The 17,316-nt window shown below is 43.6% G+C and overlaps 1 long non-coding RNA gene and 1 pseudogene across 1 annotated transcript; one reads left to right on the top strand and one right to left on the bottom strand.

Annotated features, from left to right (window-relative positions):
• Nucleotides 1–219: 219 nt before the first annotated feature.
• On the bottom strand, nucleotides 220–5,625 carry LOC148977319 (uncharacterized; annotated as a pseudogene).
• Nucleotides 5,626–15,436: 9,811 nt separating this feature from the next.
• On the top strand, nucleotides 15,437–16,596 carry LOC148977318 (uncharacterized). The gene is made up of 5 exons (XR_016145428.1): nucleotides 15,437–15,641; nucleotides 15,775–15,854; nucleotides 15,942–16,028; nucleotides 16,129–16,225; nucleotides 16,484–16,596. It is a non-coding gene; the product is annotated as an uncharacterized LOC148977318 (long non-coding RNA).
• The last annotated feature ends 720 nt before the right edge of the window (nucleotides 16,597–17,316 follow it).

Genomic DNA, 17,316 nt, shown 5'->3' with positions numbered 1-17,316 from the left:
TTGGATATTTTTACCTCAATTATTCCATATGGCACCTTTAAAGAGTTTTGCTGTTTGCTACCAGTACCACGGGTAAGCTAACTTTATGATCCCATGTCTAAACTGTGCGGTAAACAAGCTGATGAGACATTTGGTGTCAAGATAAAATTATTAATTTATTAATAATTGTATTACTGTCCACTCAGTATAATAATAATAATGCAGTCAGATAGACTATTATATAGCCAACTGGTCAAGACAACGTTAAATTCTTAAATAAAAAACTACAAAGCAACATGAGCGATCACACTTACTCAGCCGAAATCTGACCGTCAAGTCCAGCTGGTTTGGGTCGCTTTTTCCAATTGAGTTTAGGTACGTAGAAGAACGTCTCCAGGACACCTGCATTTAGCATTGCAGGGAAATGTCATTGGATGTAGCTAATGCAGACAGTTGGCCTCCTCGTCAATCGATAGGTTTTGCATCTGTGGCATGACGAGTTCCCATTTGTGGCAGCAATAACTTTCGACCTCTGTTGGCATAACTTGACAATTTGAACAAGTGCACCACCATTTGTCGTTTATCCAGGCTCTTGCTACAACTGTGGGCCCAGCATCAACTTGGACAACTCATCTCTGTCCTCTCGCTCTCTCTCTTCACGTTCTATCTCCATCTGCTAAAGTTCGGCATCGGTATACTCCGGTTCATAAAGGTATCCCTTTGTCGTTGTGCTAAAATTACTGTCATCATCTGATCCGTCTGACGTTGTGCTAAAATTGGTTCCATCATCATAAGTTTCGGCTCGCAGTCAGACATGTTGTCAGCGTGTCGCGTGCTATCAACAGCTGATCCTAAGGTGCGCACTATTGACGTTGCAGCAGTGCGGATTGATATAAATGGATAGAAAATAGTGCCGCATTAAAACTGAGGTATGAATTTTGACCGCCGTGTTTTTTGTGTGGTAAATTAATCAAGCTTTGAAACGCAAACCATTTTTTCACGTAAAAACGCACAGTTTTGTGGCCCCAGAAATTAACTGGGAGTACTTAATTGAAAAACTTCCAGCGGCCAGAACTCTGACCAGGGGGGTGATAACAGAGTGGGTCAGTGTGTATGCACTATAATGCTGGTAAGGATTGCATACAACTTCATGTCTTACTAAATGGGCGAACTAACCCTATAAATGAGAGAATGGCTGTATGTATAACCAAATATGATGGCCTAAATAAATACCCAATAAAATGACCAAATCAAAATTGTAGGCCAACTAAGTAATAAGTGATGGTACAATATCTCACAAAAATTAGTACAACCTGAACATTTTTGAAAATATTTGATTCTATCTTTTCATGTGACAACACTGAAGAAATGACACTGCTACAGTGTAAAGTAGTGAGTACACAGCTTCAAATCAAATGCATAGAATAACACATGCTTAATTACATTCCTTTACATCCTATATGTATCCTATATTGCGCAAAACAAAATTGTGTAAATATTAAAAAATATATAAACAATAGTTGCTGTGATGAAGAAGAGCCCACCAGCTCGTCTTCGGGGAGAAATGTGAGTCTGTTTTGGATGTAAAAGGATGGCGCACTCGCAGAAGCATTTCGTGCAAGGTGGAATTTATTTTCAGTGCTAATGTTCTGGCTGTATTTATTTGTCCTTCCACTGGGGGTCAGTATCTCCGTTAGCGGGTTTAGTTTTTCTTCTACTATTTTTTGCGTGCACTAGTTGAGCGCTCGTGAGTCATGTGCGAATGCAACAGGCAGAAAAAGTTCGTCTCATGCGGTATAAGTGTAATGTTCCTGAGACGTTTTCATTTCTACTCTCCTCTCAGACCCCATATATCTTCGAGAAGCGTTGACATGCCATAATCTTTTTACAGTAAAAACAACAAGAAGGGAGGATAGTGAAAAAGAGAAGCCTTCAGTAAAAACGCTAAGAAGAAATCTGAGTCTTGTCATTCCTGGAACCACCTTTCATTGTTGTTATGTTTAGCTCTCTGCATAGGCTGAGTAGCTACACACTCAGCTGAGGGGAGAAGAGTAAAAATATTATCCATCTATCAAGCTTTCGAGGTGTCTCAGTCGCTTTCGAGATGTCGCAGTCAGGAACTATGCCACCTATGTCCCAGATGGTAGTGTCACTCGTGACAATCGAGGGGGGGGGGGGGCGGAACTATTATTTTGTGCCTTCGTTCCCATGGGGAACATTTCCGGGGGGGGGGGGGTGGGTACCTAAGACTTCTCCGGTTCCTATTTGATGTACAGCAGGTGCGCATTGTGAGCGCGTCGAACGCTGATTGGCGCACACGTCATACCAGCACAGTTGAAAAGGTCTTTGGTTGGTGAGCGGGAGGAGGAAGGGGCAGAAAAGGAACGACGTGTCTGAGCTGGTCGAAGTCCTCGACGAGTGAAAGAGTGCAACAGAGAGAGAAGTGACATTCATTGGGCTGGAGCAAGCGGTATGAGGAATGATTATGACTATGTGGGCTGGTGTATGGAATTAATGATTGCCTACAGTATTGCTGCAGGAGCACCTCATTGATGAAGATAGAAGAGACGCCGTACTGAAGCCTGATTTGTGAGTGAAATGATTTTGATCTCTTAAAGTTATTCACGTGTGTTTTGCCTGTGTGGATTGCAGTGTGCACGAAGGTGGAAGTGTAATGCTTAGGCTACGGTGGTCTGTACTGATTCATCTCCCTATGAACGTCAGGGAAGAGAAGTATTACTGAACCTGGTTTCTGCTATTATTCACCATTGAACATTGTAAGGATACAGCTTCAGCTAAGCCACTCCGCCAGTTATCTACCATTGAATGATCATCTCGATGGAGAATTAACACCAGTGGTTGTACTCCTTATAACCACTCTGACCTTTTTCATTCTCTCTGCCTGAGCCCCACAGAGAAGTGGACACGCTGTGAACACGCCGCTGAGCAACCGAGCCCCATTCTTTCTGCCTGAGCCCCACAGAGAAGCAGTATTGCTGCAGTTACGTCGGTGAGCACTCTGACCTTTTTCATTCTCTCTGCCTGAGCCCCACAGAGAAGCGGACACGCTGTGAACACGCCGCTGAGCAACCGAGCCCCATTCTTTCTGCCTGAGCCCCACAAAGAAGCAGTATTGCTGCAGTTACGTCGGTGAGCACTCTGACCTTTTTCATTCTCTCTGCCTGAGCCTCACAGAGAAGTGGACACGCTGTGAACATGCCGCTGAGCAACCGAGCCCCATTCTTTCTGCCTGAGCCCCACAGAGAAGCAGTATTGCTGCAGTTACGTGGGTGAGCACTCTGACCTTTTCATTCTCTCTGCCTGAGCCCCACAGAGAAGCGGACACGCTGTGAACACGCCGCTGAGCAACCGAGCCCCATTCTTTCTGCCTGAGCCCCACAGAGAAGCAGTATTGCTGCAGTTACGTCGGTGAGCACTCTGACCTTTTTCATTCTCTCTGCCTGAGCCCCACAGAGAAGCGGACACGCTGTGAACACGCCGCTGAGCAACCGAGCCCCATTCTTTCTGCCTGAGCCCCACAGAGAAGCGGACATGCTGTGAACACGCCGCTGAGCAACCGAGCCCCATTCTTTCTGCCTGAGCCCCACAGAGAAGCAGTATCGCTGCAGTTACGTTGGTGAGCACTCTGACCTTTTTCATTCTCTCTGCCTGAGCCCCACAGAGAAGCGGACACGCTGTGAACACGCCGCTGAGCAACCGAGCTCCATTCTTTCTGCCTGAGCCCCACAGAGAAGCAGTATCGCTGCAGTTACGTCGGTGAGCACTCTGACCCTGTTCATTCTCTCTGCCTGAGCCCCACAGAGAAGCAGACACGCTGTGAACACGCCGCTGAGCAACCGAGCCCCATTCTTTCTACCTGAGCCCCACAGAGAAGCAGTATCGCTGCAGTTACGTCGGTGAGCACTCTGACCTTTTTCATTCTCTCTGCCTGAGCCCCACAGAGAAGCGGACACGCTGTGAACACGCCGCTGAGCAACCGAGCCCCATTCTCTCTGCCCGAGCCCCACAGAGAAGCGGACACGCTGTGAACCCGCCGCTGAGCAACCGAGCCCCATTCTTTCTGCCTGAGCTCCACAGAGAAGCAGTATCGCTGCAGTTACGTCGGTGAGCACTCTGACCTTTTCATTCTCTCTGCCTGAGCCCCACAGAGAAGCGGACACGCTGTGAACACGCCGCTGAGCAACCGAGCCCCATTCTTTCTGCCTGAGCCCCACAGAGAAGCGGACACGCTGTGAACACGCCGCTGAGCAACCGAGCCCCATTCTTTCTGCCTGAGCCCCACAGAGAAGCAGTATCGCTGCAGTTACGTTGGTGAGCACTCTGACTCTGTTTATTCTCTCTGCCTGAGCCCCACAGAGAAGCGGACACGCTGTGAACACGCCGCTGAGCAACCGAGCCCCATTCTTTCTGCCTGAGCCCCACAGAGAAGCGGACACGCTGTGAACACGCCGCTGAGCAACCGAGCCCCATTCTTTCTGCCTGAGCCCCACAGAGAAGCGGACACGCTGTGAACACGCCACTGAGCAACCGAGCTCCATTCTTTCTGCCTGAGCCCCACAGAGAAGCAGTATCGCTGCAGTTACGTCGGTGAGCACTCTGACTCTGTTCATTCTCTCTGCCTGAGCCCCACAGAGAAGCAGACACGCTGTGAACACGCCGCTGAGCAACCGAGCCCCATTCTTTCTGCCTGAGCCCCACAGAGAAGCAGTATCGCTGCAGTTACGTCGGTGAGCACTCTGACCTTTTTCATTCTCTCTGCCTGAGCCCCACAGAGAAGCGGATACGCTGTGAACACGCCGCTGAGCAACCGAGCCCCATTCTTTCTACCTGAGCTCCACAGAGAAGCAGTATTGCTGCAGTTACGTCGGTGAGCACTCTGACCTTTTCATTCTCTCTGCCTGAGCCCCACAGAGAAGCGGACCCGCTGTGAACACGCCGCTGAGCAACCGAGCTCCATTCTTTCTGCCTGAGCCCCACAGAGAAGCAGTTGCACCGCTGAACAACCGAGCCTCATTCGTTCTGCCTGAGCCCCACAGAGAAGCAGTATCGCTGCAGTTACCTCGGTGAGCACTCTGACCCTGTTCATTCTCTCTGCCCGAGCCCCACAGAGAAGCAGTTTCGCTGCAGCTACGTCAGTGAGCACCCCGACTTCTTCATTCTTTCTGCCTGAGCCCCACGGAGAAGCAGACACGCTGTGTACACGCCGCTGAGTAACCGAGCCCCATTCTCTCTGCCTGAGCTTCACAGAGCAGTCACGTCGACGAAGATCTTCCTTGTGGGAATAGAGTTACGGATTCCAGTGGTCTCCAATTCTGTCCAGGCCTACACGACGAAACCATCTGCTCAACATTCTTGAACTTTTAAAATAAATAAAACCTCCCTCTTAATCTGTTCATTGGTCTCTTTGTCCGTTCATTGGTGTCCTTGTGGTGTCGGCTCCTCGCGGTGGGGTGTACGTCCGTCCGGGTGTGGGTCGGACCATCCCGGGGCGGTGACAGTAGCCTGGTCAGAGTGCCACTCACGTTCTTCATGCCGTTCGTCCACCAGCCAAGCTGCCGCACGAGCCCGAGCAGATGCAGAAGCTGCCCGCACCAGAGCACAGTACGCCAAACGCCAGATCGACATGGAGGTTGAGAAGGTGCGCATTGAGGCAACGCTAAACGCTCTGAAGAAGGAGGGTGAGGCTGAAGCAGCGCTTGCTGCAGCTCATGTCTTGGAAGCGGCAGCTGATGAGGAGCACCCCGCCATCGACCTCACAGAGCAAGGCATCTCCCCTAAAACACCTACTTCCATTAGACGTGCGCGAGACTATGTAAATGCTCACTTCACCAACTTCAGTTCGGAGGTCAAAGAAGAAAGGCCTGATGACGACTCTCACCATCTACAACAGAGTCAAACACCAGTCGCTTCCTCTTCAGGTGAACATCTCATTCATTTCGTAGACAGGGAGCAGCTGAAGTCCCCTCATACATGAATTAAAATGGACATTTCATCCCAGCCTAGACCTTCACAGACTGAACTGTCGTATCTAGCAACTTACCTAGCACGCCGTGATCTCCTCACAGCGGGATTTAAGGTTTTTGACAACCGTCCTGAGTCTTACTTATCCTGGAAGTCCATCTTCTGCAACGCCATAGTAGGCCTCAACCTCAAGCCCAGCGAAGAGCTTGACCTTCTAACCAAGTGGCTCAGTGGAGAGTCACTTCAACACGCTCTGAGGATCAGGGCGGTCCATGTGAACAACCCTCAAGCAGGCCTCCAACGTTTGGTTATGGCTTAGTTATGGCTCCCAGAGGTAGTCGAAGCGTCACTCTTCCAACGCTTACAGACTTTTCCAAAGATATCCAATAAAGACACTCATCTGCTGCAGGAGCTTGCAGATCTTCTGCTAGAGTATGCTCAATGTGAAAATTATCTGCCAGGCCTCAGCTTTCTTGAAACCCCAAGGGGGATAAACCCGATAGTTGAAAAGCTCCCTTACGGACTCCAGGAGTCATGGGTGAAACAGGGGACAAAATACAAAAGAGACAATGGTGCAGTATACCTTTCTCATATTTTGTTCAGTTTGTAAATGACTATGACGAAATGAAAACAGACCCTAGCTTTATGTTACAAAGTTCAAACATAGTTGCTCCTAAGGTTGACAAGACACTGTTAAAAGCAACCAGATACAGAGTTCCTGTTGCAGTGAACAAAACGGATATCAGTCAAACAAACGGCACAGCTCAAACATCCGTTTTTAATCCGGATAAGCAATGGCCTATTCACCACAAGCCCCATTCACTTGCTAAATGCAGGGGATTCAGATCAAAAACACTTGACGGAAGAAAAGGTTTTCTCAAAGAACACTCCATTTGTTATAAGTGTTGTTCTTCCACAAGTCACATAGCTAAAGACTTTAAAGCCATTATCCAATGCTCAGAATGTAAAAGTGATGTGCACGTGTCCGCCATGCATGCTGGTCCACCTCCGTGGACGCCTAAAGACTCTAACCCTCCGTCTCAGAGCCACGGCGGGGAGTCCGATTCCCCGAGTCCTGTAACTACCACCAGTAAATCCTGCGCTAAGATTTGCTTAGTCAACGTGTATCCCCCCACATCCCCTGAAGAGAAGAGGAGGATGTACGCCATGTTAGATGATCAAAGCAATTCATCCTTGGCCAGGTCCGCTTTCTTTGATATGTTTAAGGTAAAGGTACCATACTCCCATACACCATGAAAACATGCACTGGTTTATCAGAGACTGGAGGACGCAGAGCCAGTGACTTTGTTATTGAGAATGTAAATGGCAAAGTGTCCATGCTACTGCCCATACTAACAGAATGTGATCAGATTCCAGATAACAGGGACGAGATTCCAACCTCTGAGGCTGTGTCGGCCCACCCACATCTACAGGCAATCGCTTCACAGATTCCTCCTCTGGACCCTTCAGCAGAAATCCTTTCTTCTCTTGGGCAGGGACATCATCCAAGCTAACAAGGTTCGCAGTCAGGTAAATGGTCCAAACAGTGCGCCTTATGCTCAACGCCTTGATCTGGGATGGGTAGTTATAGGTGATGTCTGCCTCTCTGGTGCCCACAAGCCCACTGTGAACTCTTTTAAGACGAACATTCTTAACAATGGCCGTCCTACCTTCCTCAGCCCCTGGGAAAACAAAATCCATATCAAAGACAAATACACAGAAAGCTGTCATACACTTAATAAGACACAAGTTGAATTGGGCAGACACATTTTCCAGCAAACAGCAGACGATGACAAAGTGGCAGAAGCAGAAGATGCTTTGTTCTTGGAAATTATGCACAAAGACTTTGCAAAAGATGATGCAAATAATTGGGTAGCTCCAATCCCATTCCGCACCCCCAGACAGCGTTTGCCCAACAACAGGGACCAGGCCCTCAGTCGTTTAATGTCGCTCCCCAAAACGCTGAAAGTGCCCAATACGACAATGTTTCTCTCAATGACGTGCTACTAAAAGGGCCAGATCTCAATAACACTCTTGTGGGAGTTCTGATGAGTTTCAGGTTTGACCCATACGTAGTCATGGCGGACGTGAAACAGATGTTTCATAACTTTCTAGTCAGAGAAGACCACCGCAACTACCTTCGCTTCCTGTGGTTCAAAGACCATGATCTAGATGGAGAAGTGCAGGAATTAAGGATGAGAGTGCACGTATTTGGGAACTGCCCCTCCCCATCTGTGGCCATCTATGGACTGAAACGCTCAGCGATGGAGGGGGAAAGGGAATACGGCAGTGATGCGAGGGAATTCATTGAACGTCACTTTTATGTAGATGATGGACTAAAATCATTCTTTTCCACAGATGAGGCCATTGACGTTCTCCGTAGAGCTCAGAAGATGCTGGCTCAGTGTAACATACGCCTGCACAAAATCTCAGCTAACTGTACTTTCATCTCAAGTGCCTTTCCAAGTGAGGACCTTGCAACAGACATGCAGGGCCTTGACCTCGGGCAGACTACCCCACCCATGCAGCGCAGCTTAGGCTTGGGCTGGGACTTGTCCACAGACCTGTTCAAGTTTCAGGTAACAGTCAATGAGAAGCCCTTAACTAAACGGGGAGAGCTGTCAGTCATTAATAGTGTGTTCGACCCACTTAGCTTTGCCATCCCAGTCATTGTAGAAGGTAGGGCCTTACTGAGAGACATTTCCACTGATATTTGTGAATGGGACACCAAACTGCCTAAAGACAAATTACACCAGTGGCAACAATGGAAGGACTCCCTCAAATATCTGCAACAACTTGAAATTCCCAGAATGTAAACCTCAATACCACTATCTGCAGCTCTAACCAAGGAGATCCATGTCTTTTGTGATGCCTCCACTAAGGCAGTGGTCGCTGTTGCTTACCTCAAACTAACAGATAGAGATGGATAGTGAAGTGGGTTTCCTTCTCGGCAAAGTACGGCTTTCCCCAAAACCAGACATCACTATACCCATACTTGAACTTTGCCCAGCAGTCCTGGCTGTCGAGGCTGCCGAGTTAGTTCTGGAGGAGCTAGACCTCGCGGTCGAACAAGTGAGCTTTTACACAGACTCCAAAGTAGTGCTCGGTTACATCTTTAACAAAAAGAGACGCTTTCACGTTTATGTGCACAACAGAGTAGAACACATCAGGCATTTCTCACAAGCCCACCAGTGGCATTATGTGCCCACTCATTTAAATCCCGCCGATCATGCCACTCGAGCACTACCCGCTGAGCAGCTCTCCAACTCCACATGGATCAGTGGACCTGCTTTCCTTTCCAACTTGGGAAAAAGTCAAGCACAGGCAGAGTCGTCTGATCTTGTAGACCCAGACACTGACAGCGAATTACGATCTGAGGTTACTACATGTGCCACCACTATCTCATAGAATGGACTCAGTAGCGTCAGATTTGAAAGGTTTTCAAGTTGGAATGTACTACTCAGAGCAATATCCAATCTCAAACACATCGCCCAGTCGTTCAAGCTGAACCCAAAGAGCTCCTGTCACGGCTGGCACAGCTGTAACGAACACTCATCAAAATTTTCCCCAAGTCAGGATGGACTTGTTAAGGCGGGCATACACTGTGCGATTTTCGTGCGATTTTGAGCCAAATTCTGACTCGTGCGACTCATTTTCGTGTCGGACCGATTTTCAGCTTTGTCGTGCGTCGTTTGTCGTGCAGTGTTCGTGCCGTGTACAGGGAGAAACGAGAGGCGATTAACCTCTTACGATCGACAATCGGATGGTCGGATGAATTTCTGGCATGTCAGAAATTTTGGTCGCTCCTCGTGACTATATCGCACAGTTGAAGCAAAGCTACGAACCGATTGCCCTAAACTCAGTGTTTTTTCCCTCACTGCACCTGCGCGAAAACAGAAGTTTAACCATTTCATCTGCAGCAAAAATGAAATTGAAATAAAAACGAGCTACAAATTACTGTTGCTCACCTCCAGTTCGTGTTGCAAAATGGATAATATTACCCACCGTCTTCAAGCCACCTGATATGTAACACCTCTTTTATTAATTTGTCAAACAATGTTTTTGAAATAAACCTGTTTTTAATTTTCATTGATGATTAATAATGGCAATGTTCGGACATATTATAGACTGTTAATAGTTATTTTATATGTATATAATTCATTGTAATCGACCTAAATGTTTTAGACAATTTTTAATGAGGAGTAAGATTAATATTTTATTATCCTCAAGTAAAGTGGAGCACGTTGGACTAGTTATGATTTCTTTGTTAATGTCAAGTTGTCAAAATCAAGACATTTTTGTCTTGGTTAATGTCAAGTTGTCATAACAAAGACATTTTAAACAATGTCAACTTTGCATTAAAAGTGTCATAATTTACCGAATGTCACTTAATGACAACAGTCATAAACATTCATAAAGACTCCTTCATGTTCATGACAGGTGTTATGTCATGTTTATGACAGTGTCATGTCAGTCTTATGCACACCCCTTCAAATAAAGTGTTACCCAGTTTAATTTCTGTTTTTGACCAGCCCTGAAAGAGTTGGAAGAGGATGTTTAAGAGGATGTGAAAGATTTTTTTGTATGCATGTCCTAGAGGAAGAATTCTCATTTTTTACACTATTTAGTAAGAGATGAAATGTAATGCCCTTCTTTGGATCACCCCACCTTGTTTTCATGTTCTGGCTTAATTCAAATGTTTTAACGTCCATGTGATGCTACAGAGAAATTGTCAAGAGAGTGGACATTTTAGTAATGTTTTCATTTTTTATAGTATTTAGTAAAAGATTAACTGTATTGCCCTTCTTTGGGTCACCCCACCTTTGTTTTCATGTTCTGACTTATTTCAAAGGTTTTAACGTTCATGTGAAGCTACAGAGAAATTGTCAAGAGAGTGGACATTTTAGTAATGTTTTATTTTCAACATTTTTAGTAAGTTTCTCAAAAATAATTTTTTTGTTTTGTTTTTTACTAATCTTTCTGCAATTTACTGCAGCAACTCTGAACATCCACAACAATGGACTGAGTTGAATTCGGAGAGTTATTTTTTTTTCCCCCAAAGGAAATCTGCATTTATTTTAATGTATTACATTATTATGTGTGGAACAGTATAATTTCAGTTTGTGTGCAGCCCCAAGCAAAAGTGTGTTAGAGGGTGTAAAGGCAAAAAAAATTAACATGTCCCAAGGAAAGTCTCGACATCCATTGACACTTATTGTAAAGCAAGGCTGGTTGAAGTTTGGCTCATTGGGGTTTTAATAAAGGTCCTTTTTGAATTGTCTTTTCATCTCTTTCTTCATGTGTTAATATTTAAGTTTGACTGGCCAATTCTCTTTTTGTAGATATTAGTTTGCTTAAATTTTTGAAATCTTGCAATTTCTGTAAACTCACACTCCCAAGCACTTGCTGTGGTATTTCGCCATAGAATATAGTTATCCACTTTACACACTTAGAAAAGTGCAACATTTTATTTTATGTCACCGTCCTAGGTCGAGTTACACTACTCGTGAAACTGTGTTTAAATAGAGAAAACTTGGAAATGTTTGGTCGCTTCTCTGCTTGGCCCATATTGAATGAACTGGGCTAGTTAAGTGCTATCAAAGTGTCTTGTGATTGAGTGCAGGCACTGAGACGAGAGAGGTATGTATCAACTTGTCTTAGTTAAGGTAATAACATAGTTTAATATGAGAAAACAGTGGAGTATCCCTTTAATGCTTATAATATCAATAGATGTCCAATTTAAAGTAACACCAGGTATTTTTTACTCTCGAGGTCCCCCTACAGTTGGAAACCAGTATTGTCCTCTACTGCTGTTGTAAACTCTGTCATCCTACATACACGCGCATATGTTGACAACAACCATGATATAGCCCTGAACAATGTAGGAGGAGGTCACATGCAGGTGTTCTTCGGTTTGCCCCCATCCTCCTCCTTCAGCTCACGCCAGAAAACACTGGCCCAAATTTAATCCTCGTTCTGCCTTTAACACGATTTCTCTTTATCTCTTTTTGCTTTCTTTCGATAAAACCTTTGCTTTCTTGTTTTTCTGTGCTGTTTCGGCCATGACTATAACATTTGCTTGCACGTCGGATTTTAAGGAAGTGAGGGTGGTGGTGGAAGTGACGTATATGCCATCAAGCAGTCGAATATTGTAGCTCTTTTTGTTCGCAGGGTTACTACCCGAAACCTGAAGTTTAAAAGTACGATTAAAAACACTACAGACCCTGTCAGGCTATCTGCCATAGCCTGACAGGGTCTGTAGTGTTTTTCATTCAACCTATTGTAAGTACTGTAGAAGTACCATCACAAGAGACTTGGAAATATATTATGAAGCTTGAAAAGTTCCCTGGTGTTACTTTAATGTGCTCAGGCTGTAATTTACACATTGAATATTTTTGGTTTTGATAACTGCCCACCGCTCCATAGACTTTCTCAGGGATTTTGCTAACTTGAGGTGAATTTGCTACATAGTTAGTTACCTGAAAATGAACTAGATACCCCAACTTGTTTCGGCAATTCACTTGTAAAAGTGTTTCTCACTTTGTGTGACAGAGAAGGTACGCAAAGAAAATACTTGGCCATTCATTTAATTGTACTCAACCTTAAAATAAGGTGGGGTAGAATTAAAGCAGGCCTACCTCTAGCAGGTAAAATGCCATAAACACATGACATCCAATTAAAACTGACTGCATCCACACAAGCAGCGTTCATGTGATAGGTTGCATGCAGAGTCGGCTGCCTTAGCAAATCAAGTAGTAGACTGCCATTCTCTACAATGTACCTTTTTAAAAGTGGGGATTTAACACTTAGTAGCATAAAGAACAAAAATAAACACAAACTATGTATTAAGATCAATTTAAGATTCAAAATCTCTTCGATACAAAAACATACCTTGTGTGAGTTCTTGTTTTTAATGTTATTCATTTAGCCTATTAGACGAGAAATATCCACACAATTCCCGAATATCCACACGATTGCAAATGTGACATTGAGTTTATATAACAGTTCAACAAATGAAAGTGTACTATTAAGTGATGTTCATTTTAAACAGTATTGTCAGTATTTTTTACTCTTTTTTTCAACACAAATAATAGTTTCAACAAAAGGTATGGAGCGAACTATGTGCCATAATTAAACAAACAAATCCAGCATTTTGCAAACAAACTCGATCTGCTTTGCAAAGGAAAACTCGACTCGCAAACAAACAGAAAGCAATTTGTCAAAATGTAACTCAAAACTATCCATGGCACGGAGTCGAGAAAGAGGGTGAGAGAGATTAGCCTACCTAACAATTAAATAGGCTACTTAACAAATTAGGCTACTTAAAGGTTCTATATGTAACTTTTTAATGAAATGAATCCTTTTTTTATTGCCTGTGTTTGAAGGGGTTGTAATCACACATTGCAACGATCCACTTTTCGTGTTTTGCTATTACCTCTGAAGGCCAATATTCATCCACCAGATGTGACGTGCATGCGCGCTCCCGAGCCTATGCGACTAACCCACTGTCTATGGACTAACCGCACTTCAGCTGACGACATGGAGTCTGATAACCCCCCGAAACGTCCTGCCTCCAGCACAACACAGACTCCAACACAAACTACAAAAAAATATAAAAAGCAAAAAAAAAAAAAGTATCTGCTGAAGCTCGTCAGGCAAAACGTGAATCTGATCGACAAAGGGCGAAAACACGGATCAACATCGGCAGAGCTTTTGAATTGTGGAGAGACCTTCATTTTTTTTAGGTATAAAAACAGATGCTGAGTTGGCTTTCCTCCTTTTGGACAGGTAAGCAAAAAAATACTTCAAAGCATCTAAAATAAATGTAGGATTTTGTGCTTTATTTGGCTCAAGTTAGATAACTCTAGTTCACCGGCTAACGATGACCAGTTGCTAATGTTATCGTATGTGAAATGGCCACAACTACATCAACAACTAGTAAAGGTCAAGGTGCACTACAACATCCTATGAAAACTGGAGACGAATCTGCCTGGTAAGACCACTATTCAATATAATCACATTGTATAGATCTATGGAAGATAGATCTTTGAGGTCTATGGAAGACAGGTATATGTCTAAAAGTAGACATTACATTGACACTGCTAAAAATACTCTTTTTTGTATTGTACATTGTTTCGTTGTCTATGTACTAAAACTTGCTTTGTATTTAGTATGAATTCCATGAAACTTGGCTCTGTAGTAGTGGATGAACAACAGGCTAACAGCCTTCAGAACAGTGTGTAAGTGGAACACATAACCTAATCATCTTTTTTGATTACACATTTGAGTTTGTAAGTGATATTTTCTGGTTGTCTTTTTTAGAATTGAATTGACAGACAAAATGGCTTCAGAATTTTCTGATGTTGACTATGTCCCACCAATATGTGTGCGGTATGTATTGCTGTAATTTATTGGCAAGGTTTGTCAAAAAATCACAAATGTAGAAATTTTCAGTGCAGTCTGTCCACTGTAATTGAAAAGTTCAATGTGTATTTGACAGAGCAGCTAGTGCATTACAAAATGTCATTGACAGACTCCCCATTATTGGGCTTGGGGAATCTGTACTAGACATACATGACCGTGGAGATGCGCCAGGCAATGAGCCAGATGTTCCGGATAATCCAGAGCAGCTACCAGCCTGAGGCAGCTACCAAAATGAGGAGTACTGTAGTGGGGAAGACAATACAAATACAGTCATGTTGAGATCAGAATGGTACCAGTTATTGTGTGATTGTGTCTTTGTGTATGTTTTTATTTGTAGACCCGGAGAAAGGGAGATACAAGGGCCGCGGTTTAATCCATTCATTGGACATCAAGTTGACATAAAATAAGTTTTTTTTAATTTTTCTGAGGTAATAACATTGCTAATAGTTTTTCTTTTGTTATTTATTCACAGGCTTGGATGGTATCCGGTCAGTCAGCCATACTTGTCTGGATGAAGGATATTGTTAATCATTTTTGGTTTTGTTGCCAGATGGCGGATAGTCGAGAGGAGTTCATGGTGAGTATAATGGCCAACAATTGGTTTTGTTTGTAATCACTGCACACAGGTCCGGATGGTACTGTCATTCAGTATGTAAAGTGTCTAATGGATATCACAACATTTGCTGTGCTTGTGTGAATTTACCACTGATAAAGTTTTGGCAGAAATGAACAGTCTATTATAGTGATATGCTCTTGTAGGTGGTGAATGTTCATGTTTGATACACAGCATTTGTAATTATACTAAAAACTTATACTGTATTTAGGGTATGTGGCGAGGGGTCCTTCACCATGTCTGTGGTGTGCATGAATGGGCCCTTGGAAAATGTCAACATCAGCCACTGGATGCGGTGAGCAGTGCTAAAGAATGCATGCTGTCCCGTTCAGCAGCACATGAGGCACTCTCACAAATCGTGCTCAACAGACGATGGCTGAATTGATTATTTTTACTCTTATGTTTTCAAGGTTATCAACTTCTATTTGTCTCTGATAATGAAGAGGAAAGAGGAGCAATGATCCGCAGGAAGGTCATAAAGTGTACTGTTTGAGCACATTTTTCTACCCAAAGCTTCTGAGTAGTGACAGACATTTTGCAGGCCATGCAGCAGTGAAGAAATGGACGAAATCAGTGGATCTCTTCCTCTGTGATCTAATTCTTGTTCCTTTGCACCGTCCTTGGCTTGCACTGGGCTTTGGCTGTAAGTAATTTATGAATAGCAATGCCTTTGTAACACATTATTTCCATACTGTATGATTTAAAGTGTAAAAAATGTATGACATTTTTTTCACTATTTAAAAAATAAAACCTTTACCTCCATTGCTTATCACCAGGTAATTGATTTCAAATCCCAGACTATCCAGTGCTATGACTCCATGGGTCAGAGACACGATGACATCTGCCACATATTGTTGTGAGTTATGTCCAATTGCAACTTTGGTTTTAACCTCAAACGACATTGAAGGCATGTATGGTTGTCTCATGTGTGATTAATTAACAGGAAATACCTCATGGAGGAGAACAAAATAAAAGAAAACCCTGCTGCTTTGAGGCTTCCAGATGGACCTTTGGCTGAATGAGAACCAACGTAGGCTATGCATACCCTCATATAAGAAGTTATACAAATATTCTTTAAACTGTGTCCTTTTTTTAACCGTTATACTTACTTGGATTTTTTTTGTTTCTAGGCAATTCCCAAACAGGCAAAATGGAAATGACTGTGGTGTTTTTATCTGCAAATATGCAGACTTCCTTTCTCAAGGAAAGCCACCTACTTTCAGACAGGTACAGGTACACAACTATATTTATATTTCTCTCAAACCAGATTCTTAATATAACACTTGTTTGACTTTATCAATAACCATATCTTTCCACTAACACACTAGTACCTACCTCACTCTAAACTTGGCTAACATGGAACACCTTAGCAACTGTATCACTGTCTCACTGATAAATCTTCAAAAGCTTTTATTTTATTTTTATTTTTTTTGTCAAAATACATCAAAGTTTGTCTGTACATGATTGTTCTCTCTTTCTATATAGTGTGACATTCCAGTCATACGAATGGTGATGGTGTGGAAGATCAGCAGATCCTGTAAGGATTGTGTCCTGAGACATCCAAATGCTGAAGTCCTGCCTTGTTACGCTTGCTGTCAGTGTCAATTTGATATTCTCTTTTTTTTTTAAATAAAGTTGAGTATGAACAACTAGTTGTCTATGTGTTTGTGGTGAGCAGGACGGCCGAGGGACGTGAGAGATCGCGAGGCCGGTGGTGCGATTGCTAATGAGCAGCACCTGTGAAGCACACCGGTCTCGCATCTCTCACGAAGGAGCGGAGCCATAAAGGGGGAGCGACGGAGTGGATGATCGAGAGAGGAACAGGCCTGCTTTTGTTTGTATTTTATATTTTATTTGGTAAGCCAGCAGTCGTCCGTGAGGGGCTGCTGGCCGGTATTTTATATTTTATTTTCGGTAGCCAGTAGTCGTCCGTGAGGGGCTGCTGGCAGGTAATTTGTTTGTTTATTTTGTTTAAATAAAGTTTTATTTTTGATTATTATCCGGTTCCTGCCTCCTTCTTCCCTGCACTTTGTTACAGTGTTGTTTTAAGATAGCAGTGGAAAAAGTAAGTACAGTAAGTTAGTAAAAACCTAGGTTTTATGGTTTAACTCAAACTTTACACAAGTTCTAAGATAATTTCACATAAAATCTATATTTATATTCTAATAGACATACAAATACTTGTAAAGTCTTGTAAAGTCTCTGAGCTAATTAAAGTGATGCATTTTGCATAAAAACATTCTAACACAACCCCTGTAAACACACACACACACACACACAAGTATCTCACATGAAACCCCTGTAAACACACACACAGG

This window comes from Pimephales promelas, chromosome 10, assembly GCF_988280905.1.
Source record: "Pimephales promelas chromosome 10, fPimPro1.hap1.1, whole genome shotgun sequence".
In the NCBI taxonomy this organism is placed as follows: domain Eukaryota; kingdom Metazoa; phylum Chordata; class Actinopteri; order Cypriniformes; family Leuciscidae; genus Pimephales; species Pimephales promelas.
This window is presented reverse-complemented; position numbering and strand designations above follow the sequence as displayed.